The sequence below is a fragment of the Phyllobates terribilis genome, unplaced genomic scaffold (assembly GCF_046119375.1).
Source record: "Phyllobates terribilis strain yellow unplaced genomic scaffold, ASM4611937v1 Scaffold_2__4_contigs__length_985480577, whole genome shotgun sequence".
In the NCBI taxonomy this organism is placed as follows: domain Eukaryota; kingdom Metazoa; phylum Chordata; class Amphibia; order Anura; family Dendrobatidae; genus Phyllobates; species Phyllobates terribilis.
The window spans coordinates 914,697,830-914,710,171 of NW_027362762.1; the positions used below are offsets into that span (position 1 = coordinate 914,697,830).

The following is a 12,342-nucleotide window of genomic DNA, read 5'->3' on the forward strand; positions in this document are numbered from 1 at the left end:
GCAGTCTGCAGACACCCTATTCCCGGTACCACCTGTAAGCCACGTGGAGGGATCCTCCTCAGTCCGATAGCACGCCGGCTGGGAGCACGTATTCACCTGCATGAGTCACACACGCATACTAGCGCCAACTGTGTAGTCCCTGTGCTGCCACAGGACTACAGATATAATATTTATCGCACATCTCTCGTGCTGTTAACTGAGATAGTGCAAATCCCTATTCCCGTTCCGGTGTGGTGTAACACAGAAGGGATTGTCATTTAAGTTGGTTGTTTTACCTTCTCACCCGGAAGGTGTTCGGCCGCAGTCCACCAGGATGCATCGCGGACCCTGGGTTCGGTTGCATTCCATTATTTAATAAAGTTGTTTGCAACCGTCCCCTTAACAGTATCGGAGCGCCAGGGTCTTGCCGAAAATGGCTGACAACCAGCAACTGCAGCGCTATATACAGCAACTTGAGGCCAGACTTAGGACCCTGGAACAAGCTGACCCGGTAGCTGATATCACTGCAGTAGCTACCCAGGCGGCTTCTCAAGCAGCCAAAATGGTTAACTCGTCTGCGGTAAATGCTGTGGCAGTTGCAATTGCTCCATTACCCCGTTTTGCTCTCCCGGAAAAATTTTCTGGTGACAGCAAATCCTGCAGAGGTTTTTTTAATCTGTGCTCCATTCAGTTGGAGATGATGGAGGCACGGTTCCCCTCCGAAAGGGCCAAAGTGGGTTTTGTCATTTCTTTACTTTCTCACAGGACCTTGGAGTGGGCTACACCTCTGTGGGAGCACAATGACCCGGTAGTGGCTAATGCGGGTCTCTTTCTTAATGCCCTAAAGAGTGATTTCCTAGGTTCTCAGGTCACGCATGATACGGCTCTTAAGCTTCTTGCGTTGGTCCAGGGTTCGGTCACTGCCAGCCACTATGCCATCCAGTTCAGAACCTTAGCGTCTGAATTGGATTGGTCTGAGCGGTCTTTAATCCCGGTGTTCTGGAAGGGTCTGGCTGGGCATATTAAAAATGCTCTATCTACCAGAGAGATTCCAACCTCCCTGGAGGAGGTAATCGCTCTCGCTAACCGAATAGATTTGCGTCATAAAGAACACAAGTTAGAGCTGGAGGTCCCCAGACCTCAGTGTCGGTTGGCACCATCCTTCTCTAGACCCATTTCCAAACCCGCGACTCCCGACCCAGAGCCTGAGGCTATGGATATATCCAGGACTGAGTCTAACCCCTTTTGTTCCTGACCTGCACATCTCTTGGAGTACCCCATAAATAAGGGTTCCAAGCAGTCAGAAAAACGAGAGTGTCTAACCACCGTTGGAGGAGGTGTGTTAGATTCTGGGGCTTCTTCCTCCAAATTATTGTATAAGGTGACATTGTTCTTCGGAACATCCACGGTTACTGCCAAGGCGTGGGTGGATTCTGGCGCTGATGGAAATTTTTTGTCATCTACGTTTGCCCAAAGGCACACCATCCCTATAGAGTTACTGCCAAGACCAATGAACATTAGGGTAGTCAACGGTTCACCCCTCACCATGTCATTTCCTCAGGGTCACCGGGAGGTTATCTCCTTTCTTATTATTCCCGGTGGATTAGATGAGGTGCTATTGGGTCTTCCCTGGCTATGTTGTCACACTTCACACATTGACTGGAATACGGGGAGAATTTCTTCCTGGAGTGAGAATTGTGTGTCTCAGTGTATGTTTACAATCACTTGGAGGGCAGTTTCTGAGCCTGCTACCAAGGTAGCCCCCAGCACAGATCCTCTGTCTTTCCCCGATACCCAGGTCTTGTCTGATTATATCAAAAAGAACCTTCGAGTAGACCTTGTGTCTCGGTCCATGGATACGGTTGAGGACGATGACCAGCCCAGGCTCACCGTTCCTTCAGGGAGTATGCGGAGGGTGGCTCCAGTGTCCTTAAACCAGGTCCCCTCGGGGAGGACATTCGTTCCCCCTAATCTACAAAATGAGGTGCTCTCCTGGGCACATGCACCCAAGATCGGAGCTCATTTTGGGGTCAAACGTACCACAAAGTTCCTTCAACGGTCCTATTGGTGGCGCCAGGACTTTAAGGAATATGTTCTTGCATGTGTCTCCTGTGCGAGAGGTAAATCATCCCGTCAAAGTCCGGCTGGTCTTCTCCACCCATTACCAGACTCCGTTTCTTCTAAATAATGGCCAACATCCGCGAGTCCCGGTTCCTATGCCAGTTTCCTCAGTGGAACCTGGGGTCCGAGATTGGGCTCTGGAGGCACGGGAGGTTTGGGACCATACCCAGGATGCTATATTGGCCTCCAAGAAACAAATGAGAGAGTCGGCTGACACTCTTCGTCGTTCTGCTCCCGTATTCTTTCCGGGCGACAGAGTGTGGCTCACGGCTCGCTATACTAAAGTACGCACGGAGTCTGCCCCCCGCTTTATTGGTACTTTCTAAATTTTGGCCCAAGTAAACCCTGTTTTTTACCAGTTACAGTTACCACGACACCTGAGGAGTCACGACACTTTTCATGTGTCGCTCCTTAAACCCGTTCGTCTGACAAAACTCGCTGAACCCCAACCTGCTACAGACATCAGGGGTGATAAACTCGAGGTGCAGGCTATTAGGGGATCTAAAATGGTTTGTGGGGAAAAAGGCTACCCAGTACATTGGAGGGGCCATGGATCTGAGGATCATCCCTGGGAACCGGTGGACCACATTCATGCTCCCCTGCTCGTTGAGGAAAATGAGCGTCAAGTGGAGGGGTATGTTAGAAGGGGGGATAATGTTAGGCGTCGGGCGATTGCTGGATTCGAAATGGGTTCAGAACCATCAGTGGACTCTGTGGTCTCCCATTCCAGTCCAGCCAGGGCTGATGCTGCTCGGCATCATTGTCAGTCCCAACGCCTAGCTGGTCCACGAGAGGTACAGGTTGTCTCTCATGTCTTTGTTCCTAGCAACATGAAGGATAGGTTGCGGAGGGAGACTGGGCTGTTAAAGGTTAAGTCCAGGATTCTCAGTACTGAGCATGCCCATGACATGGCGTACCGTGATTGGTGGTTTGGGAGTCAGCTGATCCGGTTACCTGGCACCGCCTGATTGGTCGCGGGTGACGTCACCACTGGTGCGACGGTGGGCAGGGCTTAATCTTTAAAAAGCCCGTCCACAAACATGGCGGCGCGTTCTGATCATTGAGCAGTGATGGTGTTGTGTGGACGCTTTGTCTCTTGGGCTCCACGTGTGCTTTAGTTCCTGGAAGGCAGGTTTAGTGGAAATAGGCAGGCTAAGATGAAATAGGCAGGTATCTTCATCTGACAGCCTGGCTCTGACAAAGGGGTCGCCTTACACACCGAGCAGTTTGCAGACTCCTTATTCCCAGTACCACCTGCAAGCCACATGGAGGGATCCTCCTCAGTCCGGTAGCACGCCGGCAGAGAGCACGTGAGTCACACACGCATCCTAGCGCCAACTGTGTAGTCCCTGTGCTGCAACAGGTCTACAGATATATTATTTATCGCACATCTCTTGTGCTGTTAACGGAGATAGTGCGAATCCCTATTCCCGTTCCAGTGTGGTATAACACGGAAGGGATTGTCATTTAAGTTGGTTGTTTTACCTTCTCACCCGGAAGGTGTTCGGCCGCAGTCCACCAGGCCGCATCGCGGACCCCGGGTTCGGTTGCTTTCCATTATAAATAAAGTTGTTTGCAACCGTCCCCTTAACAGATATGGTCTCACAAGGGGTCTGAGGATTTCACCTTGGTACCTAATGGCAGTCAGGCTACCTCTGGCAAGCACATGAAGGGCTGTGCGCCCTCCAAAGAAATGCCAACCCACACCATTACTGACCCACTGCCAAACCGGTCATGCTGAAGGATGTTGTAGGCAGCAGATCACTCTCCACGGTGTCTCCAGACTCTGTCATGTCTGTCATATGTGCTGAGTGTGAACTTGCTTTCATCTGTGAAGGGCACAGGGAGCCAGTTGCGACTTTGCCAATCCTGGTGTTCTGTGGCAAATGCCAAGCGTCCTGCACGGTGTTGGGCTGTGAGCACAACCCCCATCTGTGGACGTCGGGCCCTCATACCACCCTCATGGAGTCGGTTTCTAACCGTTTGTCCACACGCATGCACATTTGTGGCCTGCTGGAGGTCATTTTGCAGGTCTCTGGCAGTGCTCCTCCTGTTCCTCCTTGCGCAAAGGCAGAGGTAGCGGTCCTGCTGCTGGGTTGTTGCCCTCCTACCGCCCCCTCCATGTCTCCTAGTGTACTGGCCTGTCTCCTGGTAGCGCCTCCAGCCTCTGGACACTGCGCTGACAGACACAGCAAACCTTCTTGCCACAGCTCACATTGATGTGCCATCCTGGATGAGCTGCACTACCCGAGCAAGTGTGAAAGCACAACCAACATTCAAAAGTGACCAAAACATCAGCCAGAAAGTATTGATACTGAGATGTGGTCTGTGGTCCCCACCTGCAGAACCACTCCTTTATTGAGGGTGTCTTGATAATTGCCAATAATTTCCATCTATTGTCTATTCCATTTGCACAACAGTATGTGAACTTGATTGTCAATCAGTGTTGCTTCCTAAGTGGACAGTTTGATTTCACAGAAGTTTGATTCACTTGGAGTTATATTATGTTGTTTAAGTGCTCCCCTTATTTTTTTGAGCAGTGTATATCCTGGAAGGAGGCATTCTTAGAGGGTGGTATGTGTAAAATGACACATTTTGAAATGCGCTATATTGGCACAAATTAATGAATTTACTGTATATGTACTGTACATTGTTTTAAGACTATATTGTAATTTTGGAAATAACCCTTGAAAAGTTTGCTCAGTCTTTAAGAAATATTGGTGAAATGGTTTCCTTGTAAAGTTACAAAACTACTACTCTCTGGAGCTGAAATTGCTTCCTATGCTGGTCTGACATGTACAGTAGTCACTCTAATATATACATTTTCTGTTTGTGTGAATTCCGAACATAATCATATCTCTCATCTACTTTTTCCTGTAACACAGGACTTCACACATAACATACCTGTTATAATGTCTTCACTGCTTCTTTGCTCTCCTCCTCTCTTTCACTGTGCCTGTAGGGGATTTCTGCTGGTAGTTATAAATATTGTCTATGTCTGTAAGAAGAGAGAGAATTCATGAAACTGTAGTTTTTACATGATCATCCAACCCAAAGAAAGTCCCAGTAGCATCAAAACAGAGGTGCAGCATAAAACTAGTCAATATAATATGAATAACATATAAATATCTTCTGTACCTATAAAAAACATCTGATCAGCAATAGTGATGAGCGAGTATGTTCTGTTAACCCTTTCGGCGAGCATGCTCGGGTTCTCGTCGAGTATCTTCAGCATGCTTGGGCATTATGTTTTAGTCACTCTGTGCGCATGATTTGCAACTGTTTGACAGCTTTAATAAATGTGAGGAATACCTAAGAAACAGGCATTCCTCACATGTATTAAAGCTGTCAATCAGTCGCAAATCATGTGCACGGCGTGACTCAAACATAACACCCGAGCACGCTGAAGATACTCTGAAAACACCCGAGCATGCGTGTAAATCTCGATTAACGAGCATGCTTGCTCATCACTAATCAGCACCTAACAAAATAAAGCAAATGTGAAAGCTGCTGTGACTGCAATATATGCAAACCAAGGAATTCATCAGGAAAGTTTAAATATTTTAACTTCAAATTGTATTACTGCAGTATACAAAATACTCATACCAACCCAATTCCAAAAAAGTTGCAAAGCTACTTAGTAAAATGTAAAGAAAACAAGAATGCAATGATTTAAAAATCTCTTACAGCTATATTTTATTCACAGCATAACATAGAATACAGTGACATGTAGAAGTTTGGGCACCCCGGGTCAAAATTTCTGTTATTGTGAACAGTTAAGCAAGTTGAAGATTAAATGATCTCTAAAAGGCCTCAAGTTAAAGATGACACATTTCCTTTGTATTTTAGGCAAAAAATATATATATATACAGTATATTTTCATCTTTTAGATTTTAAAAATTATAAAACAGAAATGGGCCAACACAAAAGTTTCAGCATCCTTCATGGTTTGTACTTAGTAGCATCCCCTTTTGAAAGGATCACAGCTTGTAAATGATTTTTTGTAGCAAGCCAATAGTCATTCAATTCTTGATTAAGTGATTTTCATCCATTCTTCCTTGAAAAATTCTTCCAGTTCTTTGACATTATTGGGTCGTCTTGCATGTACTGCTATTTCGAGGTCTAGCCACAGATTTTCAATGATGTTCAGATCATGGGACTGTGAGGGCCATTGTAAAACCTTCAGCTTATGCTTTTGAGGGTTTCTATTGTGCATTTTGACATGTGTTTAGGATCATTATCCTTTTGTAGAAGTCATCCTCTTTTCAACTTCAGCTTTTTTATAGATGGTGTTATGCTTGCATCAAGAATTTGTTGAAATTTCATTGAACCCATTCTTATCTCTACCCGTGAAATGATCCCTGCGCCATTCGCTGCAACACAATGCCAAATCATGATTGATCTACCCACATGCTTAATGGTTGGCGAGATATTCTATGGTGAAATTCTGTGCCCTTTTTTCTTTACACATACCTTTGATCAGTGTGGCCAAAGAGTTCTATTTTAACCTCATCAGTCCACAGAACTTTTTTCCAAAATATGTCTAGCTTGTTTAGGTGTTTTTTTGCATACATCTTATGCTAAATATTATGGTGAGGACACAGGAGAGGTTTTCTTCTGATGACTTTTCCGTGAAGGCCATATTTGTGCAGGTGTCCCTGAACAGTAGAACAATGTGCCACAACTCCAGAGTCTGCTAAATCTTTCTGAAGGTCTTTTGCAGTCAAGTGGAGGGTTCTGATTTGCCTCTTCAGAAATCCTACGAGCAGCTCACACTGAAATTTGACATGGTCTTCCAGACCTCATCTTGACCTCCACTGTTCCTGTTAACTCCCATTTCTTAATTACATTTTGAACTGAGGAATGGGCAACTTGAAAATGCTTTGCTATCTTCTTATAGCCTTCTCCTGCTTTGTAGACCTTAATTATTTCATTTTCAGAGTGGTAGGCAGCTGCTTAGAAGAACTCATATCTGCTGTTTTTGGGCACAAGGTTAAAGGAGTCTGGGTTTTTATAAAGCTGGGAAAATCCATCACCTGACCTTTCCTAATGATGATAGTAAACAAGTCATAACCCTAACAGGTTCATTAAGGTCTGAAACCTCGGTCTAAGCTATCACCCCAACAAATCTCCAAGAGTTTTGCATCAGCCCATTTTCCTTTTTGTTATTTTTAAAATGTAAAAAAATACTATATATATATATATATATATATATATATATATATATATATATATATATATTTTTTTTTTGCCTAAAATACAAAGGAAATGTGTCATCTTTATCTTTAGTTCTTTTAGAGATCATTTCATCTTCAACTTGCTTAACTGTTCACAATAACAGTCATTTTTACCAGGGATGCCCAAACTTTTACACGCCACTGTACAGATCAAAAGGTGAATGTTGGATATTTTTCCATTTCATTTAAAAAAAATTACTAATTTTGAAATTGATGGCAGTAACACATCTCAAAAAAGAGGGGAAGGGTTAACATAAGGCTGAAAAAGTAAGTCTTACTAATGAAAAACACTTGGAGGGTCAATTTTGAAGTAAGTCACATAACTGTGTATAAAAAGAAAATGTTAAAGAGGCATATACTCTCAGGAGCAGAGATGGTCAGAGGTTTGCCAAACTGTGAACAACTGCATCTAAAAATTGAGGAACAATTGCCATTTTCTCAGTGCCAAAACTCATTGAAAATGGATTAAGGCAAAATGGGAAATTGTTCTCTGGTCAGATGAATCAAAATTTCAAATTCTATAAGGGTACCAATGATGCAGTTATCTGGAGAACCAAGAGGAGAGGGAACATTCAGCTTATCAGCAGTGCACAGTTCAAAAGCTGCATCTCTGATGGTATGGGGCTATATTAGAGCCAATGGCATGTGCAGCATGTACATCTTGACAAGCAATACCAATGCTGGGTTCAGAACAACATATGCTCCCATCCAGACAATGTCTATTTCAGGGAAGGCCCTTGATATTTTTGCAAGATAATGCTAAGCCACATGTTGCTTCCATCACAGCATGGCTTTGTATAAATAGAGTTTATGTGATAAACCAGCTGCCTGCAGTCCAGAATTTTCACTAATAGAAAACATTTGGCACATTATGAAATGAAAAATATAGCAAAGAAGACCCCGGACTTTGGAGCAATTGAATCCCACATCAAACAGGGATGGGCAATATTCCTTTCCCAAAACTCCTGAAATTAGTCTCTTCACTTCCCAAATATTTACAGACTGTTATAAGCAGAAGAGGAGATGCTTCACAATTGTAGACATGGACCAGGCCCAACTTTTTTGAGATGTGTTGCTGCCAACAATTTCTAAAATAGTTATTTTTCAATAACATAGAAAATTGGTCTGTTATGAATAAAATATGCCTAAAATAGATTTCCAAATCATTGCATTCTTCTTTTCCTTACATTTTACACAGCATCCCAACTTTTTTATAAATTAATGTGACGATGAATCGCTTCTCTCGGACAAGCCGAGAGTCAGGGTAGTCAAGAAGTCCGAGGTCAAAAGCCAGGATGATACATCATAAATAGAGGGAAGAGACAAAGGCGTAGTCAGGTAATGGTCCAAGGTCAGAATACCTGGAGGAAAGCGGATCACAGCAAAGGGAGAAGGCATAACAGATGGTCAGATCGAGGTCCAAGGTCAGGCAGCAAAAAGATCCACAAGCATAGCACAACGCACAGAGAGACAAACTACACAGAGCTGAAAGTACGTCTGGCAGAGATCTGAGATTGACAGCCCAGCTAAGTAGCTGAGCCCAGCTAAGTAGCTGGGCAATCACTTGGGACAGGGAACACCTGATGGCAGCCCAGTCTCAGCTTGGCTGGCCGAGCTGTCAATCAAAATACTTACAGCTCAGCATGCCCCTGCACCAGACTGGACAACTGAGCTGTCAATCAAGGTACTGCCAGCTTCAGCTCACCCCTGCACCAGATTGGACGGCTAAGCTGTCATTAACTGCATCCCAGACACATTGAGAAATGGAATCGTAACAGTATCCCTTCTTCCAGGAAGGGCCACCAGATCTCCAGGTTTCCCAGGAAATCTCAGATGGAAGGCCTTAACTAACCGATCGTCCTTAACATCTCAAGCTGGGACCCAGGATCTCTCCTCAGGTCCGTTTCTCCTCCAGTGGATGAGATATTGGAGGGAATTTCGAATTCTATGAGAATCCACAATCCTCTGAACCTCATACTCCAAGCCCCCATCGCATGAAACTGGAAGAAGTGGGAATGAGGTAGACACTGCCAAAGGGACAAATTTCTTTAATAGATACTTATGGAAAACATATAGGATGCAAAGAGATGGAGCGAGCTTTAATTTAAGCATCACCGACAAGTCAATGAAAGTACTGACAGCTTCAGCACGCCCCTGCACCAGATTGTACGGCTGAGTTGTCAGTAACTGCATCACAGACACTTCAATAAGTTGAATAGTGACAATCGGGTTGTGAAATTTATGTACTTAGTGTTAGGGGGAGCGGTTGCAGACAACTTTATTTAATGGAACGCAACCGACCCCGGGGTCCGCGATGCAGCCTAGAGGACTGCTGCTGAACACTTCCCGGGTGGAAAGGCAAACGACAACTAAAAGATAAACCCTTCCGTGTTAACTACACACCGGACAGGGTATAGGGGTACGCTCTATCTTCGTTTACTGCACAGAGGAGAGAGCGACCGGCGACGCACCTAACAAATATCTTAGCCCTTCGTGTTAACGCACACGGAAGGGTAAGACGCAGGGTGACGTGCGTCTGTGGGAACAGCAGTAGCCCTGTTTTTGATACAGGTGCTACGCTATAGGAGACGGCGCTAGCGTGCGGGTGATTCCCGACGGGTAATCGAGCACTCAGCCGGCGTGCTACCGGACTGAGCAAACCCGCTCTATTAGCTCACAGGCGGCTCTGGGTGTAAGGCGAACCCCCTGGCTAGAGCCAGTCAGCGAGGTGAAGCTACCTGCCTACTAAAGCTATGGCTCTTTGAGCCCGGCCTGCCTAGCTAAAGCTATGGCTCTTTGAGCCCGGCCTGCCTAACTAAATCTATGGCTCTTTGAGCCCAGAGTAAACGTGCACACCACAAACAGCTAGCTCAAATGATCTGAGCGCGCCGCCATGTTTGTGGGCGGGCCTTTTAAAGACTAAGCCCTGACCAGCGACGCGCTATTGGTGACGTTACCCGTGAACCATTCAGGGAGTGCCAGGTCACCGAGTCAGGTGGGTGCCAACCCACCAATCATGATCCGCCAGGTCACGGACATGCTCAGTGCGGCGAATCCTGGACTTAGATTCCACGAGCCCTGTCTCCCTCTGCAGCCTATGCTTAACACTGTTGGGCACAAATGCCTGGCAGACAATCTGCAGGGCTCATGGAACAGTGAGGCGTTGGGACTGACAAAAATGCTGAGCAGTATCAGCCCTGGCTGGCCTGGAATGGGAGACCACAGAAGGTCCTGGACCCATTTCAAATCCAGCCCCAGACCGACGCCTAACACTTAGCTCAAAAATTGGTCAAATCATGTTTGCCTACCAGCCACGAGAAAAGTGTACCTTTCTTTTGCTGGTACTTTATCAGACATACCTCTGCCAAGCCAATACCTATTTATTTAAAAGAAAGGTAGAGTCCAGCACTAGTTAAAAGCAAACTTAAATTTATGGGAGACATGCTCACACAAATATGGAGGCAGTCACCACCTCCAAATGTATGCTACAAAAAATATCTCACCAGAACATCCTAACAGAATGAAGCAAATGTGAACATGTGCAAGTTGGTAGGATTGTTCACCTGTTCACACTTACTTCATTCTATCTGGACCTCCTGGTTAATTTTATTTTTTTTGTAGCATAATTTTGAAGTTAGCAACTGCCTCCATAGGTGGCTGAGAAATTCTTCCATCGGTGTAAGTGTTATGGACTCATCTGGTGAGGTGGATTCTCTAAGTCGTAAGACAGAATGAGCAGCAAAAACTGGAGGCGATGATACCGCAGTGCAGGACTTGCTGGATTACACATGGAACAGCAATGAACAGTACAGCTGGATAATCATGACAGCACATCAATAAGTAAAACAGGAAACACCAGATATGGGACCCCTTTCTGTGAACCTCTCCAGGTCGTCTCCCTCTGCGCTGGTTCTCGCCCTCCTGCCCTGCGCCTCACAACAGTTTCCCGAGCCAGTGGCCTCAGACCCTGTCGGGCGACGTCTGGTCTGTCCCCTTGTCCTATATGGCCACCTTTTCAGCAATTATGTGTGGATTTTGGCTATGGCACATAAAGATACCGCAACCTCCGGTTTGCTAGATGAGCCTTACAGTACTCCACTAGTCTGGGGCCAGTCCCCTCCTACGGCCTTGATCCCTCCAAGGCCAGCGTGAACTCGGGCGCACGGGTGGCATCCTGCACTCGCCGTGCCCTAGGATCCCTTCTATCTCTGGAGCCCTCCTCCCTGCTCCGGTCTTCTCTCCTCACTCTCCTCCTGCTGGGCCCCTCTCACTGGGCCCTACTCCTCTACTCCTCACTCTCCACTGAACTCCTGCTCCAACCACTGGAGCCAGGAAAATGGACCCTTCTGCACTGCTCTCCTGAGCAGGACTCTCCCTTCTAGATGTTTCTATCTGTCTTTTATACTCTTTCTGTCTGTGCTCCCTTAAACTTCTTCCTTCACCCACCTCCTCCACTTAGTTCCACCTTCCTTACAGGGACAGGGACTGTGCTCTCCCTCAGGAGCAATCTCGCCCTTCCCTCATGAGTGGTGTGTGTTGGATGTGAGTGTGTGGGTCTCGGGTAGTGCTCCCTCCTTACCTGAGAGTGGGGTACCACACCTCTGGCTGAGATACAATACCTCTGTGGCGAGTGGACCCACAGGGGCGCCACATTTTCTTTATTTTTTATGGACTTTTATGGACTTTTATGGACACCTGCACTTATATACTGGGATGCACAGTGCTTCTCCAGTTTTCTATTTTCTACCATCCATTCATCCATCTAGTTATGTCCTGATAAGCATTCACGCACATACAAGTAAGTTTCTATATTTTTTCAAGGCTCAGAACACCCTTTAATATTCTGGCACATTCTGTTTTGACTTACTATAGATTTATCTCATATTACTTTGTTTTGCTTCACATATTGTTTCCAATTTTACTCTTCTTAGCTTATTATGATTTGTTCTCTCTTTTTCACCAGAGCCTGATTCGATCCGTATAGATGTTACATCTGCAATTGTGA

The 12,342-nt window shown here is 45.7% G+C and overlaps 1 protein-coding gene and 1 long non-coding RNA gene across 5 annotated transcripts in view; one reads left to right on the plus strand and one right to left on the minus strand.

The window, feature by feature from the left end:
* The window catches only part of NCAM2 (neural cell adhesion molecule 2), a 578,411-nt gene that overhangs the window by 388,998 nt on the left and 177,071 nt on the right, over positions 1 to 12,342 (plus strand). The gene's annotated exons all lie outside the window — the stretch shown is intronic.
* Positions 1 to 12,342, minus strand: part of LOC141236699 (uncharacterized) — a 45,993-nt gene that overhangs the window by 26,911 nt on the left and 6,740 nt on the right. For all 3 annotated transcript variants that reach the window (XR_012302353.1, XR_012302359.1, XR_012302363.1), the window contains exons 3-4: positions 12,205 to 12,330; positions 5,005 to 5,098 (exon numbers count right to left, since the gene is read on the minus strand). This is a non-coding gene — a long non-coding RNA (uncharacterized lncRNA). The remainder of the gene's footprint in view (positions 1 to 5,004; positions 5,099 to 12,204; positions 12,331 to 12,342) is intronic.